The sequence below is a fragment of the Cynocephalus volans genome, chromosome 7, assembly GCF_027409185.1.
Source record: "Cynocephalus volans isolate mCynVol1 chromosome 7, mCynVol1.pri, whole genome shotgun sequence".
Classification (NCBI taxonomy): domain Eukaryota; kingdom Metazoa; phylum Chordata; class Mammalia; order Dermoptera; family Cynocephalidae; genus Cynocephalus; species Cynocephalus volans.
In genome coordinates this window covers 118386488-118401617 of record NC_084466.1, presented here as the reverse complement: position 1 = coordinate 118401617, position 15130 = coordinate 118386488, and positions in this window count along the sequence as shown.

Sequence of the window (15130 nt, the reverse complement as noted above, 5' to 3'; positions counted from 1 at the left end):
AGGCCCTAATTAAGTACAGTGATTTTGGTGAATTATCTGGGACTACATTTATAATTGAATTGAGGTTTCATTGCGAGTAAGCAATTCAACTTCAATAAGTAGAGAGGGTTTGAAGTGAAGATGACATGGTTGAGAAGGGCTTTTCTTTTGAGGAATGGACAGTGGCAAGAAGGAAGATGAGTTCTCTCATCTGAGACTATGCAGCCACTACATGATCTGAGCTGTTAAATCCAAGGCTCCATAAACAATACTTGCAGAGGTGAATCTATTGCCAACTTGACATTTTGCTTCTTGTTCCACATCAAAATATCACATGAATGTCAGAGTAATAAAAGGGAAAGAGAAGAGCAAATACCTGTTACATGTTCCCTGTTTGAGTCTCTGAATATATCTCCAAACCCATCTTTTCTCGCATGTCTTCTCTTCTGCTGCGGTTCTCAGGGAACAGTGAAGGAGGCAGAGTTTATCTTTTGAGTTTCTGTCTCTCGTTTGCTTTTCTTCATGCCCTGATCCACGTGCTCACACTGACTCCTGGAGAATCTGTTCATCTCCTCTCCCTCTCTGCAGCATTTCATCCGCTCTCCCGTAGGATCTACATCCTCCATCTACTCACATATTTTAGGCCTTTGGCACTTTCTGCTCTTGGTTTGCAGTCTATCTAGTATTCATAGCTATTGTGAGTTAATCACATACATGCACTTTATCTGGTATATTCACTGGTTTTTGCCTTACTTCTATAGATAATCAACAAAAAATTACCTCCAAAGAGATAAATGAAAAAAATGAAGAGTCCAGGAAAAGAGGCGAGGGGAAATACGTTTGAAGAGTATCTTCTGAGACCCATTACATCACAATATGTAAGCAGTAACATTCTTAACTCTTAGTGAGCTGGGGGTGCTCTTGTCCCATTAGCCTCTTCTTTCTTCCCTGCTCCTCCAGCTTAGTTTAGAGCCTTATTATTTTGCCTTCATTATGGCATCAGACTCCAAACTTAGTGTTTCTCTAAAAGTGCTCTGTGGGTCACATGTACCTGAATTACCTGAGGTGTAGGTTAAAAATACAGATTCCTGCACTCCATCCCAGGCCTACTGAATCAGAATTTCTTGGGATGGGGCCTGGTATTTATATAAATAAGTACTCCAGGTAATTCTTATGCACATTAACTGTCATAAGTGTTCTCCCTTTTACCAGCCTTGCCAACTCCAATCCATCTTTCATATTGCTGCCAATGCTAAAACACAAATTTTATCATAGATGGATTCATTAGGAATCTGCTATTTTTCAGACATTGTTTATATTGAGTAAATCATACCAAAACAAGCTCTGTCCTCATAGAGTTTACAGTGTAGTGGCTTATGACAGATATTAAGCAAGTTAGCACATAGATACTTATATAAGGACAATGTGATGAGTACTGAAAGAAAAAGACTAGAGTGTAGTGACAAAAAAAGAGGTCAAACTGCTTTCACAGTCAGAGAATGATTGAGAGGGGGTATTTAGACATGAGAACTGAAGGACAAGCAGGTGCTAGCTAGGAGAAAAGAGTCAAGAAATTACCTCAGGGAATAGGTCTTAAAACTCTTAGTTAGGAAGACACTTGTGGCTTGAGGAGCTAGAAGTAGGCAAAATTACTAAAGAACCAAGGTCAAGGATGAGAGTTTTGTGAATGATGATACATAATCTACCCTGTTCATAGTTTAGTCTGGCTACTGCGAGAAAGATGGGTTGGAGGTGTTGGTGTAAACAAGGGCAAAGACACTCTCAGATCAGAACTATCTGTGGCTTGAACCGGAGTGATGGCCTGGATGCAGTCATATTTGAGATGTATTTAGCAGATAGAATGCACGAGACTTGGAGATGTTTTAGGCATGAACAGATTTCTGGCCTCTCCAATGAAGTTTTTATTTTGCCACTTAATGAGTCGGGAAAGAACTTCAGCAACTGACAGGTCAGTAAAGGGGAATCCAGAGTTTAGATCTGGACATGTTAAGTTTTAAATGATGTAAAGCTTTTCACCACTTCCTCTACCTGCCTTGGTACATTTATTTTCCTTTACTCCTTCTAGGCCTTTCACTGCACATTGTTTGTCCCTGTCTCTGACGTCTACATGTAGCCCTGGTAGATCCCTAGCTTGAGAATCATGACTCTATGCTGAACTACTAATAGATTCTGAAGAGCACTGTATTCTTGTTCACCTCTTCAGCTTGGCACTTTTCTTTCCTTGGTTTCCTTGTTCTAAGATGACTTCAATACCATGTAGGAAACTTCTGGTCTTTCTTTGAGATCAATTTCAAATATTTGTGCTATGAAATTTTCTGTGTTTCTCCCAAGCAGAGGTGGTCATTTCTTCCTTTGTGCCATCATTTTTCTTTGACTCTAATTTATGTATAATTTTTATATCATACTGTATTGAAATAATTGGTTTGCATGTCTTTTCTCTAAAACATTGTAGAATTGGATACAAGAATCACACCCTATGAGATATTTTACAGTCTGGCTACTCACAGAGACATACATGTAGGAAAAATAATCAATGAATGTTTGCAGAAACAAAGGAAGAAAGATTATTGAAAGTTATTGAAAGTGATTGTACATGATTTATATATTAAGCTTTTTGTGGGACACTTAGGATTATTTAAAAATCTTTCTTATATTTGTGGAGGTCTGGAAGTTAATGCCCAAGTAACTACAGAGATCCCATTTGTAATCCTAATTTCAATTTCTTATGAAATTATGAGTTAAATTTATTGAGTGAATTAAACCTGAATCTTCAGCCTAATGTTAAAAAGGCTTAATTTTTTTTTCAACTTAGTTTCTTCATATAATACTTGGTTCTCTATGGAAAACTTTTCTTTTTAAACAGTACATTGTCTCAAAGATTATGATTCCCATCTTAGAGAAATTTTTATACATTTTCTCTGACTCCAAAGTGGTATACCAGAAACCATAACGGATCACACAAATTCAGTTTCCAGTCCTTTTGTGTCTCTATGTTTTAGCAAGCATTCATTCTTGACTCAGATTTAGTGTATGCAATTAATTTGAGATGCTGCTGGTTCTGTTGGGTCCAGATGCTGGGCAGTCAAATATAACTGGACATTCTTGAGGCCAGTCACTGCAGTCTTTATATAAAACAAAGAAATCTCCACCTCTGAAAGCAGTAATATGAATTTTACTAATGTTTGTGAGGAGACTGAGAAGAATATTTGTACTGCATTGCAACCAGAAAGTTCTAAAACTCCCTTTTTAAGCATATCGCTATTTTCTCATAAACATTCTACTTCCTCTAACAGTATCCACCCATTTCTCTCTTTTTATCTTTTTTCCTCCCAGAAGCAATTAGCTTTACTTTCATCTTTACAATCCCTCTCTAAAAATTCTACATTCGTAGTATTCTAGTCAAGACAAAAGTGTGACAAAATGTATGTAGCAATATAAAACTTCTGACGTTAGCCATAACTGAAAACATCTATACTTATTTAAGCACAACTACACACAGTGTTACATGTTACTAAAGAGAAGTATGTGACATTATGAGGTAGTGTAATGGTGGTTCATAACCTAGTTTGGAAATGGGGAAATGCTGATGTTGAGCAAATGACATTCACATTGGATGAGCAGGATGAATAATACATATCTGACAAGTCCTGGAAGTCGAATTTTGACAAAGGTAGTTTGCCAAGGTGAGATTGGTTGGACTGGCAGAGACTGGATCACATTGGACCTTATGGGTCATGTTTAAAATTTGGAGTTTTAGCCTAAGAACAAAGAAAGCTGTTGTGTTGGATTGAATTGGATTGTAGGGAGGGGATTGACAGGATTATATTTGCATTTTACAAGTCTCACTAATAGTAGTGTGGGGAATGAACCAGAAGGGGAAACACTATATGGGGAGCCTGGGTAGGAGGCTTTTCCAGGATTCCAGGTGAAATATAATACAGACTTGGAAAAGTCACTTTTATCTTAAAGAAAGATGGCAGATATGTAATATTTAGCAGGCAGATTCAACAGAATTTACTATCTGTATATGAGGGATTAGGGAGGTGGAGGAGCCAAGAATAATGATCGGATTCTGGCTTGGGCAGATTGATGATGATGTGCGATTCACAGAGACAGCTGCCCTGGAGGGATCAAAATTCAAAGTTAAGATGATAGGTTTAGCGTGGGGTTTGTTTAGTTTGAAACACATGTGAGTCATTCAATTTGAGCCATTGAAGAGGCAATTGGAGCTACAGACCTGGCATTAAGGGATGAGGTTTGGGCAGGAGAAATAAATTTTGAAGTAATTTATATAAAAAGAGCACCTGAAGCCATAAAAATAATTGCAATACCTTACAGAGAAAGTTTAAAGAGAAAAGAGAACCTAATACCAATCCTTTAATCACTTAACTTTTAAAAGATAAGAGGATGATAACATAATGAAAACATGAAACAATAAACAAATGCACAAACCCAATTTGCTAATCTTCAGGTTCTTTTACAAATAAATAACGAAGCAGAATGGTTTGGGAAAATCATATTGGACTGTTTGTCAAGACTCTTACAGTTACTACTTATACCTTATATTGGTGACCAAATAAATTTTTAAACTCATCCACTGATGAGATCTGATTTTAACATAACCATGAAACACAGGGTGGAATATAATTCTTTGCTATGAAATTAGTAATTAGCCAAGATTTTGATCAGAGAATAATGGCAGACAAACCTCAGGATAAAAAATACTGAGCTAAGAATCAATCAATTGCCATTCAATTAATCAACTGCCTGGGGCAATTGTTTCCATCTCTTTGGACATAAATTTTCTTGTTTCTGAATTGAGAGTTGGAGTTGATTCTGGACATTTACTCTGTGATTAGCCTTGGGCCACTTAGCCTCAGGGCACTAGAAATACCTCTGTGCCCCGCTATGGAAATCAAACCCATAGCTTTTATCACCTTGCTCACCTCCATCTTGGCCTGAGTTCAGACATTAAGGATAATCTGTTGGTTACTTCCCGGCTCTGTAAGTATAAAGCATGAATCACTTGCAGCTTCCATGAAGATAAATTCTCCCCACATTCTAACATAATTGGTGACCCCAAAACAAGTTCTATAAATGAAAGGAACTTTCCACTCTTGTCCCAACTTTATCACTTGCTCTTGGGTATCAGACTCCTTGCCATTCAAAAAACATAGGAAATAGGAAACACCATACATACAAGTAGTATTCTGAAGAGTGAGATTGATCATAAGGGAATAAACATTTGCCTGGCAGATTAAGTTGGAAAATATTTATTTGATTTTTATTTTCTTTCTTCTGCCCATCTCTCTTTCTCTCTTCTTTCAGCCCTCTATTATCCAACACCCGTTAGTATTCACCGGAATGCCACTGCAAAGTCTAAAAAGGAAAAAAAAAAAAAAGAAAGAAAGAAAGAAAAGGAAAGAACTCATAATGCTTATTAGATAATGATTGAACCTCCAAGACCAAGAAGCAGAAAGCATAGGTGCTTCTTAGAGAAGGTAATAATTTGTTTAGTCATATTGCAACTCACTCTTCTGCTTTTCTTTTGCTATGTGCAAGGAACACTCACACATTACCCTTGAAATGAAGCTTTCTAGAGCCCAGAAAAATAGAGCCTCCCTGTATTTCTTTTAGTTTAGCAACTTCACCTTGAAAAATCAGACTTAGTTTTAATGCTAGTGACCTACCAAAAATATGTTAGGGCATAATGGAATTACCTTTAGAAATCATCTAGTCCAAACCTTCTATTTCACAGAGTGGAGACTTAGAGAAGTAAAGTGATTTGTCCAAAAGGTTGGTTTAGTAGCAGGGTCATAACTAGAACAGTCCTGTGAATTTTCTATTACACTACATAGTCCAGGATGACTATAACATCATCAAAAATAAAGCATTATAAAGCTTTCACCTGATGTGCAGAAATTGCTCAAAGGAAAACAATAAACAGTGGTTTGAAGACATTCAGTTCAAAAATATTCAAGTACGAATAATGTCCCCTTGGTACAGTTAACATAACCTGAGTCTTTTCCTTAAGCTTAAGGTAAAAAATCAACATTTACTTCTCAGGGCTGTTGACTGGAGGATGAAGATAAGATAATCTTGGGTGGGAAATTTTATCTTTGAAATTAACGACATTTTACTTGCTGGGTAAAAAGAAAGGTGCACAGAAAAAAATAAAAGACTTATTGTTTGAACTTTTTAAATAGGTAGAGATTTTAATACCTTTTGTTCCCTGTGTGATTTTTAATACTAAATAAAATTTTTATTTTAATGTGATCTAACATTCCTAATCACCGTAAGGAACATTCTGAATGATTTTCAAGGCATTTCTGCCTAGAAGGAGAAATAAAATACAACCACAGTTTCACAAGAAGTGTGAAAGCTGTGCTCAGATTATTTTCTCAGTAATCCTCGGTTACACTGCTTTTACCCTTTTCTTGTCTTTCATAACCCTTATCTTCTCTTTCCTTCTCCTTTCTCCTCCCTATGAACACATATGCATAGGTTCAAGAATATCTAGAAAATCTATGGAAGGAAAGATTTAATTGCTGAGGGAAGGCTTATATATTTCAAAAGTTAATCATCACCATTGTTTTCACTTTAACCAGCAATCTGGGTTTAGATAAGGGGTTGGCAAACTGTAGCCTATGGGTCATATCTGACCCACTGCCTGCATGTGTACAGCCTGTGAGTGAAGAATAACTTTTACATTTCTAACTTGTTAAAAAAATTAAAATCATGGTATTTTGTGACATAAAAAAATTATATGAAATTCAAATTTCAATAAATAAAGATTTAATAGAACATAGCCGTTCTATTTATTTACGTATGACTGCTTTTGAACTACCATAGAAGTTGAATAGTTGTAACAGCGACTGTATGGACTTCAAAATCTAAAATATATTTATTATGACCCTTTGTCGATCCCTGATCTAGATCACTAGTCACACTACTTCAATCACTGGTTCAGACTCCTTTTTCTCTCCTAGTAATGCTTTATCTCTAGAATGAGATCAGATTTTTTCTGTAATTTCTTATAATGACAAAAAAGTGTAAGTGCCAACTTTTAATGTGGCTTCATTGTAAGTCCTGGAAGACAGTACTACCAGATAATAATTTAAAACTTTTACTGAAAGAAGCCTACAGATAATGTAAGTGTAACTCTGTCTCACTGTTTGCATCATCTTGAAGAGGCCAGGTTATGAATGTCTTTGAGCAAGACTTCCCAGTATGGAATCCACTGCAGTAATAATCTCTGAGCATCCAGAAAACAGGAAGAATTTCCTTCCAACCTTTTGTCCAAGACTAGCCTGTCAGGTTCTTTGGGGGTCCTATGTTAGTATTGACCACTAACCGGGTGATTGACATTGGAAATATCCATTCTCTTCAGAGTGAACACTATCCCACCCACAGGCACATTTATTTGCTTGATGGTCCCAATGAAACCATCACAGTAGAAGAGAGGAGGCTAACATGAGAACATTTCCCCGAAGTTTTATTTGTTCAGTCTTGCAGAAAGTCACTTATCAGAAATCAATGACTAAAGCAAGGATTTCCAAACCCAATTCTGCTATTTTTTTGCAGTTTCTACTTGAGCTTGAAATGATGATTAGGTTGACATCCTTTCTGCCATCGTTAGAGTCTTGGGTCCCAATCTTTTATGACAATCTACTGTTGAATTCTCATTTTCTCTCATAATTGCTCAAAATTCTCATTTTCTCTCATAATTGCTCAAAATTTTTTCTTTATGTGTGGAGCTTTCTTTTCCTACTTCAGATATGTGGTGGTGCAACTTTTCTCAAGTTCTGCAAGTAGGTTTATAGCTATTCCTGTAGATTCTTTTCTTTCGTCAAAGTTGTGTGATGAGTTAATACATAAAAGCACTTTGAACTGTCCCTGGTATGTAGTTAAGATCTCAATACATATTAATTGTCATCATCATCTTTATTGCTAATTAATAGTGGTTACTTCTTCATAAGTTGGAAGTTTGACCAAAGAACAGTCTTTTTTTTTTTTTTTTTTTAATGAAAAGTAAGTACTTTTAATTCTCAGCTCTTGCTATGGTCTAAATGTGTTCTCCTCCCCCCAATTCATATGCTAAAATACTAATCCCTAAGGTGATTGTATTAGGAGGTGGTGCCTTGGAAGGTGATTAGGTCATGAGGGCAAAACCCCTCAAGTGGAGTTGGTGTTTTTATAAAAGAGACCAGGGGGAGTTCGCCCCTTCTATAATGTGAGGGAAAAGGCAGCCATCCAGGAAGCAGGCTGTCACTAGACACCGAGTCTGCTGGCACCTTGATCTTGGACTTCCCATATTCCAAAAATGTGAGAGAACTGTGTTGGTTTATCATTTACAAAACAAGTGTGCCAACCTCTGGTTCTATGTACAGATTACAATGGAATTTACAAAAAAAGCCAGTAGGACTAAAATGTAAATATAACAAGATTTTAGGACATAAAAATCAGTATTTAAATATCAATTGTACTTCTATATACAAGTGATGAACAATCAGAAATTGAAATTAAAAAGCCAATACCATTTACAATAGCATTACAGTATATGAAATACTCAGGTATGTATCTGACTAAAAATGTGTAAGGTCTATACTCTGAAAAGTACAAAGACTTGCTGAGAGAATAAAGAACTCCTAAATGAATGGCGAGATAAGTACATGAAAATATCCTCAACATCATTAGTCATTAGGGAAATGCAAATCAAAACCACAATGAGATATCACCTCACACACACCTAATGTAGATGGCTATAACTTTTTATAAAAAAGAAAAATAAGTGTTGGCAAGGATGTGGAGAAATTGGAACCCTTCTGAATCACTGGTGGGAATACAGCTACTGTGGAAAACTGGCAGTTTTTGAAAACATTAGACCTAGAACCACCCTATGATCCAGCAATTTCACTTCTGGGTATATGCCCAAAAGAAGTGGAGGCAGGTATTCAGAGACATATTTGTATACCAATATCATGGCAGCATTATTCACAATGGCCAAAAGATGGAAGCCACCCAAATGTCCATTGACAGATGAATAGATAAAATGCGTTTTATTTATATATATATATTTGCATCTCTGAAGCAAAGCCTGAGATTAGATTAGATTAGATTAGATTAGATTGTGGTGATGAATTATAGTGACCAACTATGTTTATTTTTAATTCTGGAGATTGTCCCCGATGAAATGGCTCAAAGTAGATCAGTCTCCATAATCTGGATTTCTAAAGGGAATTGTCACAAAATCTGGATTCAGTAGAAATGTGGGGATAGAAGTGAATGAGTAAACAGAGTCAGGCAAAGTGATAATTATTATTTTTAAATGGTGTAGAAATACATGATAACATATTCTCATTCTACTAGACTAACCCAGCTTTGAAATAATTGAATTCCATGGCCAATGGGCCTCATAGTCATTTAACAAAGTCTCCTGTAATATCTTTGGAAATAAGATAGAGAAATGTGGATCAGATATTAATAGAGTTTGGTCAGCTTAAAACTATCGAATTAACCATTTTCAAAGATTTCTGGCTAATGGATAGGTGCTTACATGAAAGGCAATTTCCAGTGGTAAGCTGAAGGGCTTACTGCTGCTAGTTCTAATGTGCTGAGCAGTTTATGGCTGAGATATTTAATTGGAACACTTGGATTCTAAATGTTTTTAATTTTAGAGCAGCTCTTTGGTATTAAATTTTTTCAGAACTCTGGGACCTCAGCAGAATGTCTGAGGAATGTGTTAAGGGTCTCTTGATGGTGCAGAATATACATCATATATGTATTTTCACGGGTAAATGTCAACTCTCCCTCATATACCTGTGGGTATGTACAGAGTATAAACATTGTCAATACTTCAGGTGCTGAATTCAGTAATGGTTAATCACTTATACCAATATTTGTTGAGTAGAAGCTACTGGACTAGAGTACACAATGACTAATACAGCCTCCAGGTTCAGATTTGAAAGAGACTGAAGGTCATCTACTGAGACAGATCATCAAGATCAAGTGAAAGGATAAAACCACCTAAGGAAAGCACAGAGAAGAAAGCGTTAAGGACAGAGAATAGAGAGATGAGAATTTATAATACACAAAGGAGCAGTCAGAGAGAGGATAGAGGAACCAGAACACTAGAGTGTAACCTGGGTTTTGTGGCAGTGCGGGTAGGAGGGAGATAGTAACAGATCTCATTAAATGTGCGATAGGAGAGCTAAAAAACCTTTGATGAACTTATTGAGCAGGTTTAGTAACATTATTGAAGAATCAATCAGATTACAGGATAGGTAGTTGGTAAGCAGAATAAGTATAAATTGTTCATTTAAAATTTGGTAATAAAGGAAATGACAAGGACAAAGGCAGAAGGGCAGTAGGAGAGGGTAATAGAACTGGGTAGTGTTTCATCTAAGTGAATGAAGACCCAACGTTGGCTTTACAGAGGCATGATCTGTGCAGCGACACAGGGTTCCATGCTAAAAAGGGCCAGTGCTTGGTTTAATGCTTTGCTATTGCTTTATTGAAATAACAATTTTAGAACAAGGGGCCCTGCATTTTCATGTTGTGCTGAACCCCACAAATTATGTAGCAGGTCTATGAAAACCTAAGCATATGTGTTGACAGAAGATGACATTGTACAGGGAAAAAATGATTGAAGATGCAAAAGAGAGATAGTAAGATTAACAGAACAAGAGCCTAGAATAGAAAATAAAAGAATAGGATGAAGCATATGGGTAGAGGTCTTACAATCAATAGAGACAGTCATAGGATTTACTCAGAGAAAGGAGAAAAGGGAGGAGAACAAGTAAGAGAAAATAGGGAGGGATACCACACTGAAAAGGAAGAGGATGAAGAGGTTTCCAAATCTGAATGGACTCTACCTTCTCAGTAAAGCTGCCAGCACCAGGGGCAAGTGTTTTACCAGTAGAGATTTCAAGTAAACATTTGGAAGTGAGAGAATATATCTGTGAGAAAGATAGTACAAGAGTAAAGTATGAACAAAAGTAAACCAAACACAAACTAAACTCTATCAGACAGAATGTGAGCATAAAGCTTGAGTGGAGAAAGTTATAATAATGAATTCAGGGAAGAGAAACTGTGCATTTGTTATACTTCAAAGAGCTCATGGAAAAATAGAATTGAAAGATCATACAAACCTTTCCATGAGCTTTTTGAAGTACACACGTACCTGCACATATGTCAACCCAACTTTTTAACAAAAAATTCTTTTTTTATTTTTTAAAGTTTCAATTTCTTTGTCAAAATGGATACTACGGTCTTCATATGTTTGATGTGAAGGTTAAATGACTTAATGAATGCAAAATACTTAACATAGTGCCTGGCTACTAACAACCAAAATTTCTTAATATTATAATTTCATTATATAATGTTTTTGACAATACTTCATTAATAGGAAGGCTATGTGAGAATGTTGTCATGTTTAAGTTCTTGAAAATCATTTTGGTCACCACCTTTTTGTATCAAGCTTTCAGCATTCTTTATCTTAATATTTCCTATATAGCCCTACCAATTAGATACATTCCCATTGTAATAAGTCATCCCCTAATAATCAGCTATCTGAATTTTTCCATAATAATAATTAAGGCTGTTATTTTTTAAGGTTTTTCTTAGCTGCTTTGTTGCACAAACAGAAAAATGCACAAATCATAAATGGATGGATCAATGAATTATCACAGATGAATGCATCTCTGTAACTATTATTCAGATCAATAAATAGAACATTGCTGGCACCCAAAAAAGCAGGGCACACCTTGTTCCAGTTACTGTCTACCTTTCTGTCCAAAAGGTAATCACTGTCTAAACTCCTAACATTACAGATTAGCCTGTTTTTGAAGTTTCTATTAATCAATCCAGGAATACTTGTGTCTTGCTTCTTTTTGCTATTAAAATAATGCTGTTATGAACATTCTTGTACATTTTGGAAAATATGTGCCTGCAATTTTGTTGGGTATATTATTAGGTATGGAATTGCCAGGTTATAGGGTACAAGTATTTTCAACATTAGTAGTCAATGCCAAAGAGTTTTCCAAAGTGGCTTTTTAATTCTCACCAACAATGTATGAGATTTTTAGTTGTTCCACATCCTCACTCAACACTTGGGATTTTCAGGTTTTAAAATTTTAGCCATTATGCCATCTCATTTTAGTTTCTTGTGCATCTTATCAAGGCTTTCAAAGGTAGAGTATCTTCTGTAATGTTTTCAGTATTTTGTATATTCTTTTTTTATGAGAGGTTTCTTCTAGTCAATTGCCTCTTAGTATTGGATTGTATGTCATTTCCTTATAAATTTGTATTGGAAGTCCCCAAGACTACCCTTAGGCTTGATGATTTACTAGAAGAACACACGGGCCTCAGAAAAAGTTATACTCATGGTTACATTTATTATAGCAAATGGATGTGGACTAAAATCAGCAAAGGCAAAGGTGCGCAGTGAGAAGTCTAGGAGAAACCAGGCACAAGCTTCCAGATTATTCTCCCAGCAAAGTCACATGGAGATATGGTTAATTCTCTCAGTAATGACGTGTGAAAACATGTGCAGGGAGAGCTCATGCCCAGGAGCCTGCTAAGGGCAGGTCCTCAAGAAAAACATTCGTTGAAAATATGCGGAGCTTGAGGAACACAGGTCTGGTGAGTTAACCCCTTCCTGCACAGATTTGTAGAAATTATATTATTTATGTATTATGGATTGGAACTCATTTTATTTACATGAGTTATAACTATAATTTCCCTCTTTATGACTTTTTATTCTCTCAACTATTTTGATAAGCAGAAATTCTTAATTTTAATGTATAATTTCAATAATCTTTCATTTTATGTTTAGCATTTTTGTGTGTGCTCATGAAATAATAATAATAAACATTATTTTATGTTTCTTTCTAAAAGCTTTGTTACTTATCTTTTACATTTAGATGTACCTGAAATTGATTACAATTCATAATATGAGGTAAGAGTCAGGTTTATTTATTTTTCTATTTGGATATTCAAATGGTTCAGCAACATTATCAAAAATAATATCCTTTTTCCACTTTCCAGCAGTGCTACATTTGTCATAAATCAAATGTCTTGCAATTAGGCAGTATAAGTTCATCAACATTGTTCAAAATTGTGTGGGCATTTCTAGATTAATTGTAAATTCTATACAGAATAAGTTTTAGAATGAATATAGCATATAACAATTTCTAGGGAAAAAAGCCTGTGGAAATTTTGACTGGAGTTGCTCTGAATATTCAAGTAAATTTAGTGAGAGTAGATATCTTAATAATATTGAATCTGTCAACATGAGCATATTTATCTTTATTCCTAAGTATTACAACTTTTCATAATATTATAAATAATATGACATTTTAAATTTCATTTTGCAATTGTTTGATGCTAGTACATAAAAATGCAATTTGTTTTTGTATGTTGACCTATCCTGAGACATTGCATAATTTTAGCATTTTTTTAGCATCTTGGATGATTTGACCTTTCTCCAGAGAGGATTTACTTTTGCTTCGGACAGATAGCTAGAGCATTAGAATTCCCAAATCACTTTAGGAATTCTATGATTCAAAGCTGGACTATAGTACCTGAAAGGGTGATCTATATCCAGTTTCACCTTATTCCTAGGGTACAGTACTTTGGGGTTAAAGCCTGAGAATTGAGGTTTGCCAGGGGAAACCTCTCTTTGGCGGACTGGATTCCAATCTTTATCCTCTACTAATTTTTTCAGGCTTTTGGCCATACTTTTAGAATAAACTGATGCTAAGATAAAAACATCTAAAATTCCAGGCCCACTTCTGAGTTTCTTTTCTCGACTCTGTAATTCTTCACTGCATTTTTAGTTTTCTATTTTCTTCAAATACATGCTTTTTATGTTTTTCCCAGATCTGAAGTAGTTAGTCCACCATTATCAGAAACTTCTGATCTATTCTTCAAACATCAACATGAGTCGTTCTTCTGAATTACTATTCTATCTCATTTGTCTTCTTTGAAGAATCATTTGAAAACTCTGAAGTAACACATAGGCTATATTAAAGTTCTTAGACTCTTTAAAAAAGATATCTCTAAATATATATCTATTCTCAGCACTTTACTTTTTTAGTACCAAGGTTACCAAATAAAATAAGGACTTCTCTTTTAGCCTGAACTATAATGTTTTGTTGTTGTTGTTGTTGAGAGTAATTAATTGATTTATTTTTAAAGTTATTTGCCTTCCCTGAGCTGCATTCATACTAATCTAAGCATGTATTTCATTTTTTCTCACTATCTATACAAGTTTAATTTATACTTGTATAACATTTTTAGAAGTCCGTAGACATGTGTTAAGTACAATTTAGCAAGTTCAACACTACCTGAACTTAAATTGGCTTTCAACCTCCATTTGCTTAAGGCAGAAAACTTGACTCTAATTCAGTAGATTATGGGTTTTTTTGTCAGTCTTTATGGGGTAAATTTACACTTACTTTTAGACTTCTGCCTTCCCATCTTGCTCTCCACAGGAATTACAAATGTCCGGGAAGTCATGCATTATTCAAGAATTAGAAAGAAGAAAGGTTTGTCTTTGCATAAATCCTTGCATACAAATTCTTTTTTGTCTTTATTTTTTAGATCGATTTTACGTTCACAGTAAAATCATGAGGAAGGTACAGAGATTTCCCACGTCTCCCCTACCCCCACACGTGCACCGCCTCCCCCATTAATAACATTCCCCACCAGAGTGGGTGGTAATATGGCGGTAAGATGTGGAGGAGGGGAAGCATTCTGTAATCTTATGATTAGGTCCCAGTCTTTTAGTGAGCTTATGCCTCTGGACTGTGAACTTCAGAAGTGCTTCTCAGTTCCACACCGCACCACTTACCGCCACCTTAGGTGGGACAGGATGGCAAAGCGGACTGGAGTTGAGTATTTCCTTTCTCCCACATGGAAAGGTAGAGCTGGCTAAGAGTTTCCCTGCCCCCCAGGTCTGTTAGGCACAAATAAAACCCAGCAGGTTAGGCTCTGGTTAGCTAGTTTCTTCTGAGGGCAAGCCTTGTTGAGAAACAGAGTGCTGTAGCTTATTTCAAAATATTTCCTCCCCCTCCCTCACAAGAGGATTTTTAATCTGATACTTAATCTGAGAACATGGTCAAGCTCC